Genomic DNA, 9,871 nt, shown 5'->3' with positions numbered 1-9,871 from the left:
AAGTATTGATGTATGGTGGATTAAGCCCCACCCTTTCTTCAGGAATGTCTTAACTGTTCTTGGCCTTTTGCTCTTCCATGTAAATTTGAGAATCACCTTATAAAGTTTCATGAAAAGCCTGTTGGAATTTTTATTGTAATTTCATTGACTTTGTAGATTGCAAAGAACTGACATTTTTACAAGAATGGCTTCCTATTCAAGGATATGGTATATATTTCTCTATTTGTTTGAGTCTTTTTACTAACTTTCATTAAAATTATATCATTTTCTCCACATAGTTTTTTATTAAACATAATCTTGAGTCCTTTTGTTTTGTATTGTTATTGCAAACGATATATTTTTTATTGTAAAATTTAAAATACCTATAGTGAGTATATAAACATATATGTACAGTTTCAAGAGTAATTATAAAGCCATCACTCATGTAACCTCCATCCAAATGAAGAAATGAAACGTTGTACTATAAAAGTTCCCTGTGCCTGTCTTCAGTAACATCTTCCTTTCTCCACCCTGGAAATATTCACATTCCTTGCCTCTCTTTATAGTTTTACTACCATTGTATGCATCTCCAACTAGTTTAGTTTTGCCTGTTTTTGAACCTTGCAAAAATGGCATCATACTCTATCTATTATTATAGACTTCTCTTGGTCATTGCGATTTTGTGATCCATCTTAATACATCTAGCTGTTTTCATTCATTTTCACTAATATATATTTAATTGTATGAATATACTAAAATTTGTTTACCTATTCTACTCTTACTGGGTATGTCTTATTTCCAGTTTTTGGTTATTAAAAACAATGCTGTTATAAAAATTCATGCTCATAAGGTTTGTATGTATCTTCTGGGTCAGAAGTACATATATTTTTCTAGGTCAGTGGTTGTTAAAATGTGGTCTGAGGACACCTAGGAGTCCCTGAGACCCCTTCATGGCAACTAGGAGGTCCTCCCTTTTCCAAATATATATCTTTCTGAGTTCAAATATTCCTCATAGCCTTCAGCCAAAACAGTATACCACGACATATTGAAAGCAGAAGCGGACATGAGGATCTAACTGTCTTCTATTAAGCAAACATTAAAAAGGTCTTTAAAAAAGTAATTGTTTTGTAGAAGATAGTTATTTTACAAAAATTTTGTTATTTTTGCTAACATGCAAATGGATTTATTATTTTTTAAAATGAATTACATAAATATTTAAAATCTGTATTAATTACAGATACAGTAAATAGCTATAACCCAAATAAACAAATGCTATTTGTTGTTCTCCACAATCTTTAAGAGTGCAAAAGGGTCCTGAGTTTGAGAACTGTTCTTCTAGGGCATGGTCTTCAACCTGGTTGCACTATTCAAGGTGTATACAAGGCACAGATAATTATAAAGAGTCTGTTTCCAGATCCCTAATGTCCAAATGTGCTGTGCCTAGATTCATATAGCTCTCCTTTCCTACCTCCCCCTTCACAAGTGACAGTCTTGCCAGAGTTGTCTTTGCCTGACACCCTCTGGTCAAAACAAAAAGTGCCAGCATCAAACTCTAAAGAACAAATAACAACTTAGAGGAAAACCCCTGAGACCACAGAGGAGCAATTTTTTTTAGGAAATGCTGCTTCACCAATGCTCTTGATGCCCCTGACCCCTGTTGTATGGGACAAAAAGGACATTGACTCCAAGTGGAAGTCATGATTTGTATGAGCCACGCTGACACAGTTATTTATTTTACAAGGTTAAAAAAACTATACCAGTATTTTTTTAAAGTTCTTTCAATATGTATAACATTTCAATTTTATATCACTCATAACTGTAACTTATAAGACTTAGATCTTTATGGTCACAGGAAATTAAAATGAGTATTTCAACTTATACACACATTTTTGTTGTAAAGAATTATGAGAATTGATAAGAAAAACTTTCAAGCATAAATACATGTTACATGAGGATAAAATTCTGGGGAGGGGGTGGATTGGAAATACAAGGATAAGAAATTTCCCATTGTTAAAGAGCAGCTTGTTTGTATATTTTTTAAGTGAATGGTGGTGCATATCAAAATCACTATAGTGTTTAGAGCCTATTGGATACATTTAAAAGAATGATGTGACAGTTAAATCTATGTCAAAACTTTAACATGCAGGAATAATATCCTATGTACTTAAATGAAATTTGATGAGAAATTTTAGCTGTCAAACTAGAAATGTGTGAGGGAATACATACTTCAAAAAACTTTTATGTGCAGTGTTCTGAGCCTGGAGATAGATGGGCTCCAGGTTAGGCATTTATAACTGGCCTCCTGTTTACATTTCTTGGCGAGAAAAAGATGGGCTTTAGGCTGGACACTTACAACTAGCCTCCTGTTTGCATTTCCTGAGACAGGAGATAAGTAGGCTCCAGGTTAGATATTTACAACCAGCCTCCAGGCTTTGTCTCCTGAGGACACTTGAAGATAACAGTCATGGCAGGAACAGAGAGGAGCTAAACCTTGTTTGAGTAAAGCATCAAGAGGTCACATATTTCCCATCCTTGGGGCAAGGGAGTCACTGCACAGAAAGGCTCCTTGGGGGTCAAAAAGGAGGAGGCACCACCCCAGAATAGATGATGCCAAGTCCCCCCAAAGCCCTCTGGGCTGGAATCCACCTTGGAAAAAAGTTGCACACACATGTTGGGGAGGGCCCTAGGGCAGGTCAGGTGTGGGAAAAGAAACCAGATGATTGGCCAAAGGTAAACAAAGACCTGGAAGAACTGCCCTATATAAATGATGTAACCACCTCTTTACTGTGCTTCTCATTAGGGAGGATGCCCACACCCTTTCTCTCTGGGTGTGTATCTCTGCCTTGCTTCTGTCTTAACTAAACAAACCGTTTCTCTGTGTGCTCTCCCACTTGTTGTGCTGTGTCTCTAATCATAAACTTTGTACCTGTTTTTACCGTTTTTGCCTTCTTGAGAAATGCATTTTTCAATGGGGTAAGAGCCAGGAAAAATTTGCTTCTGGCCTCTAGCCCTTGCTGGCCTAGTGACTAGGATTCCTGGTTTTCATCCAGGCTACCCAGGTCCAATTCCTGGGCAGGGAACTAAGATCCCGCTTCAAGCCACTGCTCACTGCTGCTGCCTCTCTGAGATCAATACTAGCAAAGAGATCTGAGGACTAATAACGTAGAACATTGACAAACATGTAGGTGTTCACAGGATCCAACCTAGTGATAGGAAAATAGGCATGTATCTGGACCAGTGGAATTCAGTGGGGTTATGCATATTTTATCTTCTACTTTTTGCTGGTATTTGAATGGAGTCCTTATGTCAGCAGTTCCTCCCAGAGAAAGGAACTCATTAAACTGCTCCACTGCAGCTCAGACCAGCACCGTGGCCTTGAGCCCAGAGCTCTGCCAGTGTGAACGGGGGAGGCCTGGTTTGCTCAAGAGTGAGGCACTGATTAGCAGTTAATATGAAATGCCTTTGAGGGGCACAGAGGCAGGTTAAGACAAATGAGAGGAGGAACTGAGGAAGGCAGAAGACTGGATTTAGGTTGAATTCAGGCCTATTTGAAACAAGAGCTGTGACAAGCTTATCCAGGAAAAGAGATCATTCAAGAAATATTTAAATTGTATTGGATCTCTATCTTACACAGACAAACACACTCACATTTTTTTTCTCCTTTCTGAGTAACTCAACCCCAAACTCCCCCCACTTCTAGCCCACAAAATGCTCCAGATGACTTTCCAATGAAGACAAAAATAATTCATTTCATCTCCCTTCACATTCCATCACTAATTCAGCAGTTATTCTTTTTCAAGGCAGCTATCGTAGCTGAAACTTAGACAATCCCAGGGCTGGGATCTTCCTTAAAGAAGGAGCATCCTTCCTGCTCAGGTGAAAATTCTGTTTCTGTTAACACCCCGCTCCATGTCTCCTTCACCTCTTGTACCAGGACAGCAGAGACTGCTAGTTGACTACCTCAATACCTTTCTCCCTTTCTGAGAACTCTCAAACTAGACAACGTCAGCCCAAGTTAAGAACATTAAAAATCAATCTCATTTATGAACATACCTGGAAAAGTCCTGAATGAAACACAAGCATCACTTTCACTTACATTCCATTGGCCAAAACATACAGTCACATGACCATATCATGTTGCTAAGAAGACTGGAAAATATACTCCACGCCAGGCAGCCTTGTGCCCCCCCAAAATTGGTTTTAAATTCTTGAAGAAGTCATTTCTGTCTCTCTCCACTCAGCAACAAGATCAAGATAAGCAAGCTTCCTTACTGGCCCCCTGCGTGATGTGCATTTATTTGTACTTTACCCTTACACAAAGAGCTTAGCACTTTGCAGACCCAGATTTATAGAGAAGTCTTCTATTAGACTCTGAGATGGGTTTTGTCACCTATCCTCCTGCATTAGACTCCACTGTCAAAACTGAAATTTAAGTTTATGAGGATTTGAATATGCCCTGAAGGAAGAATATGGTTTCTTGTTTTTTCTAAATTCCTACTTTCCTTTCTCTTTTGATTTTTTTTTTTTTTTGCCACCTCAGCAAGACAGTTATATAATTTTAAAAACATTTACTCCTGCCCAAGTGGAAGTTCACTCTGGTATTTTTAGAGGTTTGTTTAATAAAACTTCAAAGGACAGCTAATCTTCATCTTATACAAATTATTTCAGAGAACAGAAAAGAAGGAAAGTTACACAACTCATTTTAAAAGAGTTGTTTAATTGTGACACCAAAACCAGGTGCTGCCAAGGTCAGCACAAAAAGAGAAATTTAAAAATCATTCTCACTTATAAACACTGGAATTTTCAGTTAAATGGGCTAATATGTTCTCTTTTGTGCTTAGAACATGGTTTATAAACATAGATGGAAATGTCCCAAATAAAACATAAGCAAGGGACTTCCCTGGTGGCACAGTGGTTAAGAATCCGCCTGCCAATGCAGGGGACATGGGTTTGATCCCTGGTCCGGGAAAATCCCACTTGAGCAGAGCAACTAAGCCTGTGTACCTCAACTACTGAAGCCTGCATGCCTAGAGCCCGTGCTCCACAACAAGAAAAGCCACCTCAATGAGAAGCCCATGCACCACAACGAAGAGTAGCCCCGCTTGCCTGCAACTAGAGGAAGCTGGAGTGCAGCATCAAAGACCCAACACAGCCAAAACAAAAACCAAAAAACAACCATCTGCAAATCCAGTCCAATAGTGTATTCAAAAAGGACATGATTCCAAAATAATTCAAGGATGGTTGAATTACACTGATAGATTTTCTAGTATTAAACCATCAATTTCTTATGGCAGCTTAACTATCCCCTTTAAATATTTTGGGCTTCTATGGACACTCATAACCTCGGGGATTTACCTTTTATCTCAAGTAGCAATAGCGGCAGAGGCTGGAGGAAAGGAGGTCAGCAGAGGGGTTAAATGAACTGGAGACCTTCCCAGAAGGAAAGCGATACCTGTTTTTAGGATCATTCTAGCGTAGGGAGTTAGAGAAGCCCGAGGGGCCCCTGGAGAAGGAGGTCCCACCGCAGGGTGCAGGAGGGGCAGACCACTCTGTCTGACTGTGCGCGTTGGCGATGGCATGACTCAGTGGGTACCAGTCACATCTTACTCGTTGTGGATTCGTGCATTTATTACAACCATCTTGAGGCAGATAGCAGGACAGTATCCTGGAAGGAATGTCTGTTTGTAATTCCTACACAGGTGCCACTGGGCTACCTGTACTGCTGAGGAGAGAGTCTGACTATGGCAGGGCTGGAATAAGATCTGGAGATGGACCAGTCCTGCCTGATTCTGGAATTAAGATCTGGGTGTCAGGCCCAGACTCTGTACAGCAGGAGGTCCTGGGGGACCAATGAATCCTGAGCTCCAGCTCTTCCTGGACTTTTCTTTCCAACTGGCTCTGCCAGGAATCTGCTTCATCTGGTATACCCACTGCCCATTCTGGGCCGAGGCTCCTAGCTTTGGCGCCTGCTGGCCTCAGCATTCTCTCTTCTCTGCCTCATCACGGTCCCCCACTGCAGCCTCCATAGCCTGATTTTCAATAAGTGCCTTCGGAATCTATAAGCATAACTGTCTTACTAAGAAGTAATTACTTTGGCATTTTCCAGGGGGAAAGAGAAAACGATTTTCTCTATAAAGAGAAAACGATATGAAATGACTGGCACTGTGCAGAAATTTAAAAGCTTCTTGGGGGAAAAAAGAAATTCTTAGAGTTGTCAGGTTATCAACTGATCAAAGCTACAAAGATGTTTTGGGGGGAACCCAAGAGACAAATAAGAATCTCTTTGAGGAAATGGCCTTAAAGATGGAATCAAAGGGCTTGGAGGAACAAATCAAATGCCAGTGGTAAATCCACTTGTTATTTTAGGCCCCAAGAACAGGAATATAAAAACCAGGATAAAATATTAGAATGCAAGAACTCAGTGGAAATATTACTCATTTTTACAAGGACTTTTGCAAACTTTCAGAGTTGAAAAGAGCCTTTAATGAAGTTAATTTTAGTAAAGGGACAAAACCTGGATTCCCAAGGGTTAAAAAAGAATATACTGGACTTAAGAGACTTGGACACTTACAACTGGGAGCAGAAAACTGAAAGGAGCTGAGTGATATAATCAAACATTGTCAGAAATTTCCAAAAAGACAAAGCAAGTGGTCTGGCTCACAAAGAAAATGAAACGCAGGTTTTGAGCAATGATATTGTGCAGCGGGAGTAGCTGGCAGGTGACCAGACTGAGAAGTTAAAAACAGATGATAGATGGCTCACGAAAGGAGCCTTTGTTAACAATAGTTGAAAAAGATAAAGGCCATTTCCAATCTAAACTAAATGCTGAGATGCTAACTCGGCAAGGGCTGGAAAACAGAGATGTTGGAACACGAATCTTGCTGATTTATTTAAGCCAAAGTTCTACTGGAAAATGACTACAAAACTTTGCATCAGAAAGCTGATATTCTTAATAAACTCCTGGGCAGAAAGGCAGCATTCTTCCAAAGAAGCTATTTCAGGAAGAATAAGAAAAGGAAGAGAGAGAGCAGAAATACCAGCTAGAGAGTAAGTAAGATTCCATAAGCAGAAAATTCAAGAAGCGGAGGATGAAGTACAGAAAACAAAGATCTTACGAAACCCAGATTTCCCTTCATGATGAGAAAGGTCATGACAGCTGGCTGATTGCACATACTGCAGAATGAGCTCTAGCGAGAAGATGCAAGCTGCTAGCCCAAGGCAGATATTAATATGTGTGCGTCAAAGGACAATAATTTTTCAAAAGTCAGTGAATGTCCAACCAACCCCAGGAATACCATAATGATAGAAACTTTCAAAGAGAGAGTTACTAATCCAAGATCAGTCTTTTGGTCCACTCGTTGAAACTAGTGAAAGCCTCTATTTTATTGGTATTGTTTCTACCTGGAATCTCTTACTCTTGTCGTAATGGCATAGATCTGTAAAAGTGAACCTGTGTCTGTCATTGGTCGTATAGCTGATCCTAGGAGGCCATTTCAGGTATCTGAACTAGTATCTATTTCTTATCTGCATCTTGGTATAGCTTCATCAGTAAATCTTACCAGGGAAACTCACCATGATCTCACATGTATTCATTCATTCCACAAATATTTAAGTATCTTTCATGAGTCAGAGATTTTACAAATGTCAGAAATACAACAAAGAACAAAACAAAAATCTTGCCTTTGTAGAGCTTACATTTTAACAGAGAAAACACGTAGGTAAAAAAGAAATTAGAAAGTAATCATATAATGCCAGGTAGGGATAGGGCTACAAAGGACAACTAAGCAGATTGAAGGGGTAGTCACGGGAGCACACTTTACATTTGGTGATCATGGAAGGCTGCATAAGGAGATGACATTTGGGTAGAGACATGAATGGAAAAAAGGAGCGAGCCATGTGAAGATCTGGGAAAGATCCTCCCAGGCAGAGGGAATAGCCGTGCAAAGGCGCTGAACCAGAAGCATGTTTGTTGTGTTAGAGAAACAGCAGGAGTTTCCGAAGGCGAGTACTACGTGTCTGAAGGCTGAGAGCTGAGAGGTGAGAACTGAGAGAGAACATTCTATGTTCTCATATATATGAGAAAATAAAACTTCTAATGGCTCCAATAAGGTAAGCAGGGAGTTATAAGTGAAGACGGTAGAAGGGTAAACCCCTACCAGATGCTATCGTACATTATGAGTCATGTTAAAAAGTTGAGGGCTTCCCTGGTGGCGTAGTGGTTGAGAGTCCGCCTGCCGATGCAGGGGACACGGGTTCGTGCCCCAGTCCGGGAAGATCCCACATGCCGCGGAGCGGCTGGGCCCGTGAGCCATGGCCGCTGAGCCCGCGCGTCTGGAGCCTGTGCTCCGCAACGGGAGAGGCCACAACAGTGAGAGGCCCGCAAAAAAAAAAGTTGAAACTTTAGTCTTAATAACATATTACTATCGTATGTTGAGTCCTTACCACATGTCTGTCAATGTAATAAATACTAGGATTTTTCTCACTTGATCCTCATAAATATTCTATGAGTTAAGAATCAATGTTATTTCAATGTTAGAGGTGAGGAAACTGAGTCACAAAGTGGATAAATCATTTGCCCAAACACCCAGAGCTACTAAATAGCAAAATTGGCATAGGAACCCATATCAACTTGAGTCCCAAGCCTGAACTCTTATCCTCCACTATTCCACATTTTTATTTATTTATTTTTGGCTGTGTTGGGTCTTCGTTGCTGTGCACGGGCTTTCTCTAGTTGCGGCGAGCGGGGGCTACTCTTCATTGCGGTGCGCGGGCTTCTCATTGCAGTGGCTTCTCTTGTTGCAGAACATGGGCTCTAGAGCACGTGGGCTTCAGTAGTTGTGGCTCGTGGGCTCTAGAGCGCAGGCTCAGTAGTTGTGGCGCACGGGCTTAGCTGCTCTGTGGCATGTGGGATCTTCCCGACCCAGGGCTCAAATCGGTGTCCCCTGCATTGGCAGGCAGATTCTTAACCACTGCACCACCAGGGAAGTCCCTGTAAAGCTGTTATTTTAATTTTATTTTATTTGGCCGAGCAGCATGCGAACTCTCAGTTCCCCAAGCAGGGATCGAACCCTGGTCCCCTGCATTGGGAGCACAGAGTCTTAACCACTGGACCCCCAGGGATGTCCCTATTCTGCACTTTTAAATGATCCATATGCATGTAGTATAATGGAGGCTATAGAGTGGGAAGGAAACCCATTAGAGGTGGGGGTTAAAGGGAGAGGGGATGGTAATGGGATCTTGGTAATAAGAGTGGGGTTGAGAAGAAAGAGATGGGATTGAGAGAGGTTTAGAAAGTGGAATGATTGGGATTTGGTGTTTGATTGGATCCGAGGAGGGAGGGAGGAAAGGAGGGGGTGGGGGGAGTCAAAGATGATTTCCAGATTTCCGGTTTATGAAACTCTGTGGTTACCATTTAAGGAGACAAGAAACCAAGCAGGAAGGGCAGTTTGGGGCTTAGGGGGAAGATGATGAGTGGTTTTAGATTAAGGATGGTGGAATAAGGACCTCTGAAAATCCGCTCCTCCATGTAAGCAACAAGATCACTGACCACAAAAAAAAAAAAAAAAAAAAAGTCAAAATCAACTTTTTAGAACTCGGAAATTAACCAAAGGCTTGCAAGAATCCAAAAAGCGTTTATTCAAGAAAATCGACGGAATCTCAGTAGAAACAGTGGGCTTTGTACTGGGGCAAGAAGGCAGATTCTAGCGGTGTGAAGAGTGAGCAGGAGTGGGGAAACCAAAATAGTGTTCAGCCCTTTGCTTGGAAAGACAAGAGAGATGGGGCTTTAGCTGGAGGATGGGTGAGGATGCAGTGCTCTTTTTTATTTTGTAGAGATGTAAATAGTGCAATATAGCTGGCAAAAAGCCTGGTCTTTCAGGAGGTGAAAAGGCCT

The sequence above is a fragment of the Delphinus delphis genome, chromosome 3, assembly GCF_949987515.2.
Source record: "Delphinus delphis chromosome 3, mDelDel1.2, whole genome shotgun sequence".
In the NCBI taxonomy this organism is placed as follows: Eukaryota; Metazoa; Chordata; class Mammalia; order Artiodactyla; family Delphinidae; genus Delphinus; species Delphinus delphis.
The sequence above is the reverse complement of the archived record's forward strand: the minus strand, read 5'-3'. Positions refer to the sequence as shown.